This window comes from Pongo pygmaeus, chromosome 2 (genome assembly GCF_028885625.2).
Source record: "Pongo pygmaeus isolate AG05252 chromosome 2, NHGRI_mPonPyg2-v2.0_pri, whole genome shotgun sequence".
Classification (NCBI taxonomy): Eukaryota; Metazoa; Chordata; class Mammalia; order Primates; family Hominidae; genus Pongo; species Pongo pygmaeus.
The window spans coordinates 73,511,582-73,527,031 of NC_085930.1; the positions used below are offsets into that span (position 1 = coordinate 73,511,582).

The 15,450-nt window shown below is 43.2% G+C and overlaps 1 protein-coding gene across 11 annotated transcripts in view; it reads right to left on the reverse strand.

The window, feature by feature from the left end:
- Positions 1-14,756, reverse strand: part of ITPR1 (inositol 1,4,5-trisphosphate receptor type 1) — a 363,735-nt gene extending 348,979 nt beyond the window's left edge. For all 11 annotated transcript variants that reach the window (XM_054482499.1, XM_054482497.1, XM_054482492.1 and 8 more), the window contains exons 1-2: positions 14,496-14,756; positions 13,597-13,672 (exon numbers count right to left, since the gene is read on the reverse strand). The gene's annotated coding sequence lies outside the window, so the exon portion shown is untranslated. The remainder of the gene's footprint in view (positions 1-13,596; positions 13,673-14,495) is intronic.
- Between the last annotated feature and the right edge of the window lie 694 nt (positions 14,757-15,450).

The window sequence follows — 15,450 nt, forward strand, 5'->3', positions numbered from 1 at the left end:
TACCACACAATTACCTTAACAGTAAAAATCTTACATATCACTGACCCAAGACACATGCAAAACACTCCCCAGAAGACTGAATTTGTAATCATTTAACCTCCTTAAACAGCGAAGCTGGCTAGCACAGAATATAGCTCATCTATTATTAAAAGCTTCTACCCTGGTTCCTTAAACACCAGTTATGACAGAACCTAAGAGCAATAAGCATCAATCTAATTTCTGTTGTAGGACATAACTTCATCTGAGGCCAAAAGCTACAAAAAGAACCAAGTAAGTGTTGGAGACTAACAGTTATAAAGGAAGTTACACTTGAAGCTGCTATTCTCAGACACAGAGAGGAACCTATGCTTTATAATTTTTTAATGACCCATCCCACTGCAGAACTTCTGGACTCCTTGGTATAATCTTGCTCATAAGAAAAAGATGAACGTAGGACAAGTACCACTAGCTTCCACATTCTCAGCGTTTCTTTGCATTTCAGGAGGAACTTTAGGAAGCAATTTTGTTTTACAAAAACAACTGAAAAGTATCCCCATGCATTTTTTTCTGAACAGAAAGATCTGATACAATACCCAGACTTAGAGATGGTCAATTGCACCCTGTCACTTAAGCCTTCAATTTCTCCCTCTCTCTAATGCTCCATGCCACAACCCCACATTTCAAATTACCTATGTACTCTACGAACTGGTGGCCCTCAATGGTGGCCCAAGGGTCAGGGAAACTTCAAGGTCAAAACTATTTTCACAATAACATCGAGGCATTATTTTCATTTTCACTCAGTCTCTCACACATGTACAGTGAAGTTTTCCAGAGGCTGCAAGGCACATGATGTAACAACAGACTGAAGACAGAAACAGACATATGATCTGTGAATCCGGCTATGTTCTGTGAAGCCAGACCTCAAAGTGATTCGCAAAAAAAAAAAAAAAAAAAAAAAAAAAAATGCTACTCTTCTCAAAATTTTTGTTTGGGAAAATATTCTTATTGTTCATTAAAAATACGTCAATAGGTTAATGTGTAATTGGTTTTTAAAAATATTTTTTCAGTGTTCATTTTCTCAGTGTTAATTTCTAACATTGTAAATACAGACAGATGTAACTCACATCAACAGAAGTTCTTTAGGGTCCTGAATTGTTTTTAGGCATGTAAAGAGCTCCTGAGAGCCAGAAGTTTGAAAACTGCTGCCATAAACTTTTCTTTAAGAGTTGTCCTGGCAATGACTCTGTGCTTAGGACTCTCATTGTATAAGTTTGGAAACTTTATATAACAGGATGAAAATGCAAAATATACAACTGAACAGCCAGGGCTCTAGAAAGTGAACTGTTCCATTTGAAACTTAAATCTTCCTTCTTATCGAACATATTTATTGATACCTACTATATGCCACCCCTACACTAGGTACTGGAGATACAGATCAAAGCAAGACATACAAGGTCCCTGCTCCCATGATACCTATATTCTAGTGAGGGCAGACAGACAGGAAACAAACAGATAAAACAAGCAAGACAAATCAGATAGTGATGAGTATATGCAAAAAATTAAAACTGGGTGATATGATTAAGTGACAATGCAATTTTGGCTGGTCAGAAAAAATAAGATGAGATGTTTAAGCGAAGACCTGAAAGTCAAGATAGAGGCAGTCATGCAAAAAAAAATCAGGCGGAAGAGCATTTTAGGTAGAGCAAATGGCTAGTACAAAGGCCGTAAAGCAGAAAAGAGCTTAGCAAATTCCAGAAACAGAAAGCCAGCCCAATGTCTGCAGCATTAATGGGGAAAGGAAGAAAGCACAGGTTAAAGACAGGGTAGAGAAGATAGAGCCAGTAGGACTTCACAAGCCAGGGTAAAAAGTTGGCCTTCTATTCTAAATGTAATGGGAAGTCAATCTTTACTTCCCTTATCTGGCCCTCAATTTCCTCATCTGCAGAATGGGGATAATGAGGGCTTACCTCATAGTTATGTTGACGATTAATTGTGAAAAAGAAAATATGCTTACTTAGCACATAGAAAGGGTGACGGAGGAAGCATTCCTATTCGCTGTTATAATTCTACTTTCTAATCTGTTCTATTTTCTATTCTCACAAACTACTCTTTCTAAACTTCTTAGGCTTATAATCAGCAGAGGATCAGCTCTGCCAAACAGCAAAGTCCAAATGACAAGTGAATATACAAAAGGGACACATGAGATGCACTGACCTCAACATGTCAATGCCAACTTCAACAGAGTATTTTCCCCACTATTCCTAATAAAACCAGAACCATCAAAGCACAGCCAGGTGAGGAGTGAATGCCAGCATCTCACTCACACAGCACCCTTTGCATCTATCCTCCAGTCGTCAAGCTTTGTCACCTTGCCCCAAAGCACCTGCATTTGGACAGTCATTCTTCTGCTAAAAAACGTAGCCAACAACAAGTCCATCATCCTTCCCCATTCTTTCTTGGCATATCCACACTACCTCCACCTCCTAAAAAACAAAAGGCCCTTGCCAACGTCCTTTGGTGCTGGTTTTCTTGCTGCTTGCTTTAAAAATAATAAAAATCAAAAAGCTTCCTTTAGGCCAGGCACAATGACTCACGCCTGTCATCCCAACACTTTGGGAGGCCAAGGTGGGTGGATCCCTTGAGGTCAGGAGTTTGAGACCATCCTGGCCAACATGGCGAAACCGTCTTTACTAAGAATACAAAAATTAGCCAGGCGTGGTGGCTTGTGCCTGTAGTCCCAGCTACTTGGGAGGCCAAGGCAAGAGAATTGCTTGAACCTGGGAGCTGGAGGTTGCAGTGGGCTGAGATCATGCCACTGCACTCCAGCCTGGGTGACAGACGAGACTCCTTCTCAAAAACAATGAAAAAAAAAGCTTCCTTTAAAGTTAGGCAGCAAAGAGAGGGGCTTACACACAGGGCTTTTGCTCAAAGCACCTGGCAAGCCAAGAGGCCATAAGGCAGTTGGCCCCTCAGAACCGAGGATAAGGACGAAGACAAAAAGGCACCATTTCACTTTTTAGGTCAAGCAGCACCCAGCAGGGCAGGTTAACAATGGGCCGAGCCTGGCAAACCATGAGGTCTTTCACAGGAAAAAAAAAAAGGAGTATGCCCAGGAAAAGGAAGAGCTGCTGGCATTTGATCAATCTCCTGGCAAGAGGCCAAGGAAACTCCCTACAGAGTGAGCACAAGTCTCCCTGCGATGCCCTCACCCAGATACATATATGGTAATATGGCTGTAAATACGAGGTAGAGAAAACCTAACACATTTACGGTTGACTTATTCAAGAGGGAGAAAAAGGCTCCCTTTACAACAGTCTCTGCTCCTGTTCCTGGGCACTCTCAGGGTTAATTTTGGACTTCCTTTGAGCAAAGATGCTTGGCGATATCATCTTTATTGTGAAATGAGGATGAACAGCACATTTTTGACTTGGACATAATGCCACCCTCCTCCCCACACGTTTTCACACAGCTCCCCCTCCTTGCCTTCTTGTCCCATTAGCAGCTAATCAGATCGTCCTCAGAAATGCAGCATGGCCCCATCATCAGATAATTTATTCTCTTGCAAAAAGCACTTCTCTGGGAGCATAGAAAATCGTATTATGCTTTCGTTTTCAGGCAGTCCCAAAGGAAGTCACCAACTCAGAAGTTTCAACTTTAAGCAAGGCCCTTCATGGCCTCCCAGAAACGGCAGCTGTAAATCTGAAGTTCAGAGGAGTGATTCTCTAGTATAATACAACGTTGCTCATTCTCCATTCCCCCCGCCACAACACACATACACACACAACAATAAACCTACTTGCTTTTCAGACATGTCTGCTAAATAACCTTTTCCCCAACCAGGTACAGTATCTACAAAGTTATTTCTCAAAAAAAGATGCCCGCACTGACATTTGTTCTCATGGCTTCTATTCTTCAAGGCCAAAGTAAGAGAAGCCAACCAAAAGCTCAACATTTCCAAGGCAGAGAGCTGCAGATTTGGTGAGTGCAGAGCATTTAACTAAAACTCTTTAATTTACGGGTAGAAAAAACAAACCTGAGGCCCAGTGATTTCTTGGAGGTCACACAGCTGATGAGTGGCCAAAGATAGACCACGGGGCTCCAGATACCAAGGCCAGTGTTTTTTGGTTTTTTGGTTTTTGGGAGGGGGCGAGATGGGGAGGGTTCTTATTTTGTTAAAAAGTTGAAGTCAGTCCCAGCCTGAAGAGACACCCCTCTGCCCACACAGCCCAAACCTCAAAAAACCAGCAAATCAAGTTAGGTCAATATCCTCAGAGAGAGACAAAAGTCTCACCAAGCCAGAAAAATTCACTCAAGGACAGGGTTTCTTAACCTGTTCACTACTGACATTCTAGAGCAGAGAGTTCTCTGTTGTGTGTGTGTGTGTTGGGGCAGGGGGGTGGGGGGCTATCCTGTGCACTGTAGGATGTTGAGCAGCATCCCTGGCCTCTGTTCACAAAATGCCAGTAGCACCCCACCCCTGCCTGCCAGACAGAACAACCAAAAATGTCTCCAGACAATACCAAATGTCCCCTGGAGGACAAAATCACCCTCCCTGTCCCCTTTGAGACCACTGCTCTAGGACATAGATAGGTTTTGCTTTGTTTTTTTATCTGTAAGGCCTTCTGCAAACATTTGTTTTTAGACAACTCGGCAGCAATGACCCGAAGCAGGTATTTTTATTTTTACACCTATTCTACAGAAGAGGAAACAGATGCACAGATGTTCCATGTTTTGCCCCTTACCCAAGAAGCAGTCGACACTCGGTACTGCGGAGTCCCCGTCCTGTGGCTCACCAGGGCAATACCATTATGACCTGAAAGCAGCTTGGTTTCACTACCTGATTTTTCCACTCCCTTTTATGAATACTCAACAGTTTCCCAAGACGAATGTCCTGTAGAGATTTGTACTGAACAACATCTCAAAAGCTATCAAAAGGAAATGCTTAATATATCTCTACACGGTCCTCACATCACCCTCTGCAATAAAGTTCTTTTTTTTTTTGTTTGTTTGTTTGTTTGTTTTTTATTGAGATGGAGTCTCACTCTGCCCCCCCAGGCTGGAGTGCAGTGGTGCGATCTCAGCTCACTGCAACCTCCACCTCCTGAATTCAAGCAATTCTCCTGCCTCAGCCTCCCAAGTAGCTAGGACTACAGGTGCCCGCCGTCACGCCCAGCTAATTTTTTTTTTGTATTTTTAGTAGAGATGGGGTTTCACCATGTTGGCCAGGCTGGTCTCAAACTCCTGACCTCAGGTGATCCACCCACCTTGGCATCCCAAAGTGCCAGGATTACAGGCATGAGCCACGATGCCTGGCTGTAAGGCTTTTCAAAGAAAAGTTCAAGAAACATTTAATCAGGACAGGGGTACAGGGGCCGGGCGCAGTGGATCACGCCTATAATCCCAGCACTTTGGGAGGCCAAGGTGGGCAGGTCACGAGGTCAAGAGATCGAGACCATCCTGGCCAACATGGTGAAATCCCATCTCTACTAAAAATATAAAAATTAGCTGGGCATGGTGGCACATGCCTGTAGACCCAGCTACTCAGGAGGCTGAGGCAGGAGAATCACCTGAACCTGGCAGGCGGAGGTTGCAGTCAGCTGAGATCACGCCACTGCACTCCAGCCTGGTGACAGAGCGAGACTCCTTCTCAAAAAAAAAAAAGGAGAGACGGGTACAAAAAATTAGTTTTTCCAAGCAGCCTTCAAAGGGAGAAAAAACATATATACAAATTACTTATTGTGTAAGCACTTTCTGTGTGCCAGGTATTCTTATGAGTTAAAAAAAAACAAAAGGCCCATAAGGAAAATAGGTTTCAGGGCCCTGGAGTTTCAAATGACAGATTTTCAAGTATCAGAAAAAGCTTCCCGGAGGAGGAAGCATTTGGGCTGGGCCCTAAGGAATAGAAGGATTTGGCAAGGTGGACAGAGAGGGAGGGGGTGGGGAGGGACACATGAGGCAGAACATACACACACACGACAAGGCAAACAAATGAACGCCCGTCATCTGGGTGTCATATCAGCTTTTTCTGTTCAGAAATATGTGCCTGGGATGCTTTTAAGCTGTTCTTGCAAAAGAAAATCATTTCCCAGATAAAGCTCCTTCTGAAATGCAAATGAACAGCTAGAAACTTGGAGACTAGTGATATTTTTCTTATGTTCATCTTCTTCTGATGAGCCACATTATATCAAGCAGTCCAGAAGTTCTGCTGATGGGACAGGTCAGAAAGTATGATAAAACATAAATTCCTCAGTGTCCCACAACAGCAGGTGAACAGCAGTGACTTCACAACTCTAAGTAGGAGTACATGTACCTTCTGGTCTCTTTCTGCCTTCATCTGAATAGCCAATAAAAGCTCCCCCAAATGTAAGCATCAAAGTTCCCATGTTTGTCAGAGAGGGAATCATGTGAAAACTACTTCCTCTCACCTCAGGTTGGTGATTAGCCTACCTTTCCACTTCACTGAAAATAAGGCTGCAGGAGAAAAGTACAAAGGTCAGCTTCAGCCTCAACAGGTGAGAGCCAGCCATGAAAAAGCAAAGGAACCACTAAATGACAAGGACTGAAAAAGCACAGGGACAGGCATCCTCCAATGCAGATCTTCTCATATTTTCACGTGTGTGTGAATCACTTCAGGATCTTGCAAAAATGTAGGTTCTCATTCATTGAATGTGGAGTAGGGTCTGAGAGTCTGCAATTGCTAGCAAGTTCCCAGTTAATGTCAGTAATGCTGGTCTGGGGACCACACTTGGAGTGGCAAAGATGTAGTACAGTGTTTCTCAAACTTTTGACTGAAGCTCAGAGTAAGAAAAATATTGAACTTACAACCCAATGTTCATTGTGTATGTGAGACAAAGAATTTTGTTGCAACGTACACAGTTCTTTTTAAGTATCCACACAATACACTTCCATGTTTTCTATTCTAGTGCATGTCATTAAAAAAAAAAAAAAAGTTTGGCCGGACCTGGTGACTCACACCTCCAGTCCCAGCACTTTGGGAGGCCAAGGCGAGAGGATCGTTTGAGCCCAGAAGTTCAAGGCCAACCTGGGCAATATAGGGAGACCCAATCTCTACAAAAAAAAAAAATTTTTTTAATTAGCCAGGAGTGGTGGGGCACACTGGTGGTCCCAACTACTCAGGAGGCCGAGGTGAGAGGATTTGCTTGTGCCTGGGAGGTTGAGGCTGCAGTGAGCCAACATCATGTCACTGTACTCCAGCCTTGGCAACAGGGCAAGACCCTGTCTCAAAAACTAAAAATAAAAAGTTCATCAAGGCCCACTAAATTGATGTAACAACCTCTTAGTGGGTTGCCACAGGGTTTGAAAAACATGGATATAGAACAAGAGTAACATTCCTGCTCATCTGGGGAGAACAATGATGTCTTAGCCTCAGGACACTAAGGCTAAATCCAAAACCAGTTTTTTAAAAAAGTTTAGATTATGTTCAGAATTCTTTGCAAAAAGGCAAGGATAGGTCAATTGCATTTTGGAAATGCTTTCACCTAGGAAATTCAAGTTTTAAGTTTTCTTCATTTTAATTTGTTTTCTCGTCTGTAAGATGAGGATGACAAGAGTACCTACTTGGCCCTAAGTGGAGATCTCTAAATACCATTTTGGCCAGGCATGATGTCTCACGCCTGTAATCCCAACACTTTGGGAGGTCAAGGTGGGAACATTGCTTGAGCCTAGGTGTTTGAGAGCATCCTGGACAACATGGCGAGATCCCGTCTCTACAAAAAACAAAAAAGATTAGCCAGGTGTGGTGGTGAATGCCTATAGTCCCAGCTACTCAGGAGGCTGAGGTGGGAGGATAGCTTGAGCCCAAGAGGCAGAAGTTGCAGTGAGCTGAAATTGTGCCACTGCACTCCAGCCTGGGCAGCAGAGTAAGACCCTGTCTCAAAAAAACAAAACAAACAAAATTTCCCTCTTAAAAGAGCAAAGGCTCCTTGGAGAAAAAGCTGATTCTCGGTCTGGGACAAGAAATAGAGAAGATGAGCCTGGAACATCTTGTTATACAGAAATCAAAAAAGCTAGCAAAGACAACAAGGGCTGTGTCAAAATCTCAGGAACTTTACCAGCCCATTTCTCACTGACTAGAGAACTAATGGATTCAGGTAGTGAGCATCAAGGGGTACTAATATAACAAGAGTAGACATCCAACATCTCACACCCCCCTAAGCAAAGTTTACAGAGTAGACTTACTGGAGTCCCAGCTACTGGGAAGACTGGCGCAGGAAGACTGCTTGAGACCAGGAGTCCAAGGCCAGCTGAGGCAACATAGTGAGACCCCTTCTCAATTTAAAAAAGAAAAAGAACCTAACTTTGACAAAGCCTCTACATCTAACTACCAAATTATGGTACACCAAGGGGATACAGAAACATGTTAAACCATACTGCACTGATGCAGTCAGCAAAGTCTAAACTGTGGAGACATGTATCACCCAGTTTCTTCAATAACAACAAAAAAAAATGCATGGAAAAAAGATCTGTAGAGGAAATACAGAGATTAGTGAACATCAACCATTTGTAATGTATTTACCTTATTTGGATCCTAATTCAAACTGTTAAATATGTTATGTGTAAAATTATTATATTATGTATTTTTTACAAATATCTATTTATATATGTATATATATCAAGGAAGTATAAACATAGATTCAATAAAAATGAAAGGCCATCAAAGGGGTAGACACATTTAGAAAAATGAGACACAGATGTCTGTTTATTTATAAGATGTTCAAGCTGTACAAAAGGTAATTTACCAAATGAGAGGTACTGCATAAGTTCATTTTTATGAAATTTGAATATATACATAAATTTTACATATGCATACTTAGAGGAAAAGCCTGAAACCCTAATCTCGAATAGTTGAATTGTTTTGTTTTGTTTCATTGCTCATCTTTATTTCCTAATGTTGCACTACAATGAATATGCTATCTTTTTCTCCTTAAAAAAATTTTTTTAGCAGAGATAGGGTCTTGCTGGAGTACAGTAGCTATCACAGATGCAATCATAGTACATTACACCCTCAAACCCCTGGGCTCAAGTAATTCTCCTGCCTCAGTCTCCTGAGTAGCTGCGTCCAAGGTGTGTGCTACATCTTGTGCTACATGTATATCTTATGTAATAAGTAACAAAATTTGAGGTTTGCTTTAAGTTTGCACATGTGCAGGGGTCCACTTCACTTATTAAGGAGAATCACTGATGTGAAGCTTCTAATTCCCCAAGGATGCTGGAGAGCAGAATATTAGTCCTCCTTGTAAATATCTCTTAAAATGACACTGGATACACTGCAGGGTGGCGGTAAGACATAGGTTTGTGTTGAAACTCCAGGATTATCATTAGGTTCTTACAATTTTCTCTCCAAGTCAACTGTACGTTCACCTATTTGTCAAACTTTCCTTTTCTACTGAAGTGAATTACAGTCCCAGGTAAGTCCTGTCATTAATCAGACAGTCCAGAAATCTGGGTTTTACCCCCTATCGAGTTCCCATCTGGTATGTGATCCTGCCAACCTTACCAGAGTCTCTTCAGAAAGGACAATGTAGTTTTGTGATGTTGAAAACCACACTGAGAATTCCGTGAGAGTTTACAAGTCCTCAGATAAACCACTGTTGACCTGCAAAATCTGGTCCCTACAGGTCTGGACCTTGATTCCCTCTCCCTCCTGAACTCCTAGCACTCTCCCCTGGCCGCCTTCTCCTTCCTCCAACATGTCACAAACACTCCTATCTCAGGGCCTCTGTACTTGCTGCTCTGACATTTGGAACACACTTTTTCCCTGATAGCTATAGGGTCAACTCGTTTGCCTCCTTCAGATCTGTGCTAAGATGTCATGTAGTAAAGATCTAATCTCCACCTGAGTACTCCCTTAATACCCCTCATCATGTTTTGTTGCTTTTTTAAATTACTGTAAAATATACATAACATAAAATATACCACTTTGAAATGTTATAACTCAGTGGCACTAAGTACATTCACACTGTTGTGCGACATCACCACCATCCATTTCCAGAACTTTTTCATCTTTCCAAACTGAAACTCTATCCTCAATAAACACTAACTCCCCCTTCCTGTCTTCTCTCTCCCCCAGCAATCACCATTCTACTTTCTGTCTGCAGGGATCTGACTACTCTAGATGCCTCTATAAGAAAAATCATAAAATATGTGTCCTTTTATTTCTGGCTTGTTTCCCTTAGCATGTTTTCAAGGTTCATCCACATTGTAGCATTTGTCAGAATTCCCTTTTGAAGGCTGAATAATATTCCATTGTATGTATATTTCACATTTTGTTTATCCATTCATTCATCAATAGACTTGTGTTGTTTCTACCTTTTGGCTACTGTGATGATGCTTCCATTGACACAGGTGTACAAATATCTGCTCACGTCCCTACTTTCAATTTTTTAAAGTATATACCTTCAAGTGGAATTGCTGGGACATACAGTAATTTTATGTTTAATTTTTTTTAGTAACTGCCATGCTGTTTTCCACAGCAGCTTCACCATTTTACATTCCCACCAGCAATGTACAAGGGATCTAATTTCTCCACTTGTTATTTTCTGTTCCCCGCTTAACCAGTTTTCTTCTTCTCCGTAGCTTTTACTGCCTCTAATACTATAATACTTACTTGCTTATTTATATTGGCTGCCTCCCACCAACTGAGATGTAAGCCTCTTGGGAACGGGATGGTTTGTTCATTGCTATATCCTGAGCACCTGGAATACATCTTAGTACATAGCAGGTGCTCAAGAAATTTGTTGAATAAAGAATAAAACATTTGAATCGCACACAACAACTTGAACAGGTCTTAGAGTCTGTTAAATAGATTTACCACACCATGTGCCTTAAACTACATCCAATTAGAAATCTCAAATTTGAATGGGTGACGGTTTCAGTGGTGTATCTGGCTTATCCTCATTAGCAATCATCTCAGAACCACAGAAACCAAGACAATTGTAAGGAATCATAGAAGTTATGTCATTCGCATCACTGACTTCAAGCCTTAATTGCATTCATCAATTGAGCTATGCACAAACTTAAAACAACAAAAATGGAAAAAAAAACTGCATCGACTTCTGGTTAACAGACAGCCTGCAAATGCAATGTGTTTTATTTTTAAAAATCAAACCAATAGTAAACAAGATAGACACTGGCCTTGTGGAGACTCCTTAATTAGATGTAGCCAAAGACAGCTTGACCTAGAAACCTAACTCTAGGCCTACTTTTATTTTGGCTGTTTTTTCTGTTGTTCATATTTGGTGTTTGTTTTATTTTTGTTTGTTTTCTAAGAGCTGCTTGTGAAGAAATCAGACAGTTTCCATGATATCTTTATAAATGAGTTGAAAAGCCGTGTGATATTCCCCCCCCTCTGGAAGTCAGTTGGTTGCACACCACTGGATTAAAGGTTTCTTTTTTATCATTCTCTCTGCGCACTCTCCTCCCTCCTCGCAATACCAACACCCTGATCTTCCTCGCTTAAAAACATTTTGAAGAAAAAGACTGTTGATCTTTCTGTGGAGTTCATCTATCTCTTTTTTTCTAAGCAACCATTCCACTTCTCATTCCTAAAGAAAAGATGCCAATTCCCTCCAAAAGACAATCACTTTGTTTAAATAGATACCGTTGTCAACCCCAAATGACTTTCATGGGTCTCAAGGCAAGAGCCAGAGTAACTCATTTAGAACATGAAGAACTTTCCCTGCCTGATGAGAATGATATCTTGAAATGATTTTCTGTTCTGATTTGAATTATTCAAAGAGCAGATTGTACTTTCAGTGTACATATGCATATAGACACACACACATGAACTTGAAAGAAAAAATGGAGAACAAAAACGTCTGCACAACAGGCTGCAAAGCAAATTGGAAGGTATATGAAAAGGTGTCAACATTTCACATTGCAGTCTAACTGCAGTTTAAACTTTCGAATTATTCAGATGGGGAAATGCCTGATCCTTTTAACCTACTCAGATGCTTTGATGTAAATAATCAAGATGTATTTCAGCTAGGAGGTAAGCCAAATGCTTAACTTACATAATGTTCCTTGTGGTTTTGTTTTATTTTGTTTCTTTTTACTCTCCCCATTCAGGCTTTCCAAAATGAACTCATTACAACATCTAATACCTCCTCAAATATCTGCACTCTTTTATCCCTATGTTTGTGGCTACATCCTTTCCTTCTTACATCCATGTTATGTATTATTTCATCATTGGTGGGAGGTATGCAAGTTATTTCATCAATAGCAGTAAGTTTACCATTTTTCCTAGCTTCCCTCTCACCACCACCATCCTCAAATCAACTTAGGTCCATTTGTGGGATGCAGTACAGCCTCACCGCCTGAGGTTATACCTTGCTCCTACTTTGTACTAGCTACTGGGCAAGTGATTTCACTCTCTGCACCTCAGTTTCTTTACCTGCATCTGACGCACAGGGTTTCTGAGATACATGGCTCTGGACCCGGCTTACAAGTACTTAATGTGTCCATCTTATTATTTTTAGCAACCAGTTAGAAAAGAGTCTGTGGACCAGTTTCTCCTTGTTGTACAGCTAATTCTGAAGAGGGGAACTGGGCCTAATCCTTGGCTCTATGAGCACCCACACAGCCATGTGGGTCAAAAGAACTCCAAGAAGAAACCAGAGTTCTCACATCCAAATGCTTCTCACTCCGCCAGTACTCCTGAGGATCTTATCAACAGGAAACAAAAGCACTATACCACTATAATGAAGTGTCTGACTTTTATTTTCTCATTAGAAAAGCCCAAAGATTGTAGCCCAGGGAACAGCTAAATATTTAGAATGTTAAAAAAGTTAAGACCCAGCCACCCACCCCTACCTACCTCTGTTACCCTGTTATTTACCATGTTCCTGAACATTTCAGGAGAAAAAACTTTTGATGGCCAAATCTGCAGCAATAGTGATGTACGTGCACCCGTTGAAACCTCCCACTCTTCAAATGCAGTCTGACCATTTTGGGGAAAAAATAGGAACTGTTGTGTTTACAGATAAATGCTGCTCTCTGCTCATATTCCACCGCGGGCCCCAAAACAACAGGGACCTGCCAGATTCCTTGACATTCAGGTGGCTTGAGTCAAGGGCTGGATGCTAGTATCTTAAGCTTCAACAACTCACTTCCCTTTTTAAAGTTCTAATTCTTTCAACTTGCAGCAACCACTTTCATTTCTTGCAATCCAACCTACTCTAATTAAGCACACGTTCAAAATTAGAAAAGAGTGACTATTTCTTGAAGGAGAGAGAGTTAATATTGCTTACACATCTTGGCATATGAAATGCACTCTATCCTTCAGAATTTAAATCATCAGCATGCTTTTCAGACCGGCAATGGGCCGCCGTTTCATTGCTCCATTTAATGGCCTTTTCCCCTCCTCTCTCATAAACCTTCAGGCTCCTTCAATTCTCAGCTACGTCCAAGAAACGGACTGTCCACTGGACCTCTGCTCCCAGAAGCCCTCACCAAAGGCAGAAGCAAATTTTGAAGACTGAGCCACGGAGTTTCTTTTTCTTTCTTACTCCCCACCTCCTTGGCGGTTTAGATAGAACTTAAAATAGGCTTAGGACAAAAACTCATTATTGACTACAGCACTCAGGCTTCCACACTCACCTGACCCGGGTCAGGCACTCTGTTGCCAAAACAAGACCAGCGAGGGGTGCAAATCCTGCTCCTCTTTAGTCAGCTCCTAAATATTTAGAAAGAAAGAATACTGAGTACCAGACCGCGGAAGATGAGCTCTAACAGAAATGCTCCAAATTACACGTTTCCACCTTCTTTAGCCTCCTTCCCTGGGGAGAGCCCCCCGCCACTCCCCAAACTTGGCAGGCAGGTTGGTGGGATCGCTTGGGCGAAGATTACAGGTAACTACGCTCACTTATTTCCAGGATGTAACTGACAATTGAGACTAGGCATGCACAAACTTCGAACGTGCGGGAGGCTGGAACTAAGGGAAGTGTTTGGCAGATCCCAAAGCACTTGTTTCCCGGCGAGGAGACCAAGTATCCGAAGCCCGCATCCTCATTGGACATGAGCTTCGTCCACACTTCATCCCTCACCGCTTCCCCGGTTTTCTTCCGTTTTTAAAAACCCTCCCCACGGGGGCCCCCTACACATGCATTATTCTCCCAACCATGGAGCGCAAGGGAGGGATACATTTTTAGAAAGATTATTTCCTTGAGCAGACTCACATATGACACCCCCACAACCTCTCTTCAAAAAAAAAAAAAAAAACTATTTCCTGCAGCTGCAGCAACAGTTTCCAAGTTGGGGGAATGCCACATCAGTCCAGAATGGGGAGCCCCCAAAGCCACGCACTAGAGTCGAGGATATTTGTTTTTTAAGCTTCAAATGAGCTCCCCCCCAAAAAATTGCCCGCAGTAAAGGAACCCCCAAATGCATGCCAAGTGCATGCACATCCATCAAGATCTCCCCGAGAGCGGGGCAAAAACTTCAGCGCCCGGGGAGCCAGTGCCAACTCCCCGCGCCCTCTGCCCGGCCCCAGCCGCTACCTTGGTGCCCGGGGAGCCACGCCGGTTTGGGGGAGCAGGGCGAGGAGAGGGGTTAGCAGCCGCTGGGTAATCCCATGTCCGCGAAGAGGGAGCTCGTTCCGTTAGGATGGAAGCGGAACACCCACACCTCCTCTCGGCGTGCGCTTTCTCTCTCTCCACCCCCTGCCTCCTCCTCCTCCACCACCACCTCCTCCTCCTCCTCTCCTCCCACCCCAGCGAGCTTGAGGAAACGCTTCAGCAGCACATCCACATGGTTACTGCACTTTGAAGCGGCTCCGAGCGGCTTATATAGGCCGGGAAGCTCCCTGGGCAATGTAGTCCAAGTACGGGGTCGTGGCGGCGCCTGAGGCCGCGGGGAGGGACTACAAGTCCCAGAATCCCCTGGGCGCCCGGGCTGGGCCCTAAATAGACGCGTGCGGGGACAGGGGAGGGGCGTTCTGCGAGGCTTTCAGGCTGCCGAGCCTGTTCCTTAGCTGGGGTCGGTAGGGCTTGGAGCCAGCCGTCCAAAGTCACCCCTGGGAAGCGCCCGCAACTCTTGGGGACGCCTCTCTTCCGGCTGCCCCCCTTCGCTGGAATCCAGGTGTCACTGGGGCCGGGGAGGGGCTAGGAGCTTGGATTTCTGCTTTGGGAAGTTTTTACAAGCCCACCCTCCCCCTGCCTTGGGTCCCCTAGCCAAGAATTTCAGAAATCCGGGGCACAAAAACGCCAGTGTTTGCGGTCAAGGATTAAAGGCGCGAGGTGTCTTTATTTAATCTGCTCCGCCCTGCTCGGGTTTGCACGAAAAAACAAGCCTGGGAGCGACGGTCCACGCAAGCGGAGACACAGGCAAGTCGCGTGAGAGCACTTTTCTGAGCCCGAGTTGCGTGTCTTTTATCTCCCGTCAGGAGGTAAAGAAACGCAGACCTCTCTGGTGCACAAATAAAGGAGCCGTGTTGTGACTTGCCGGCTCTGAGAT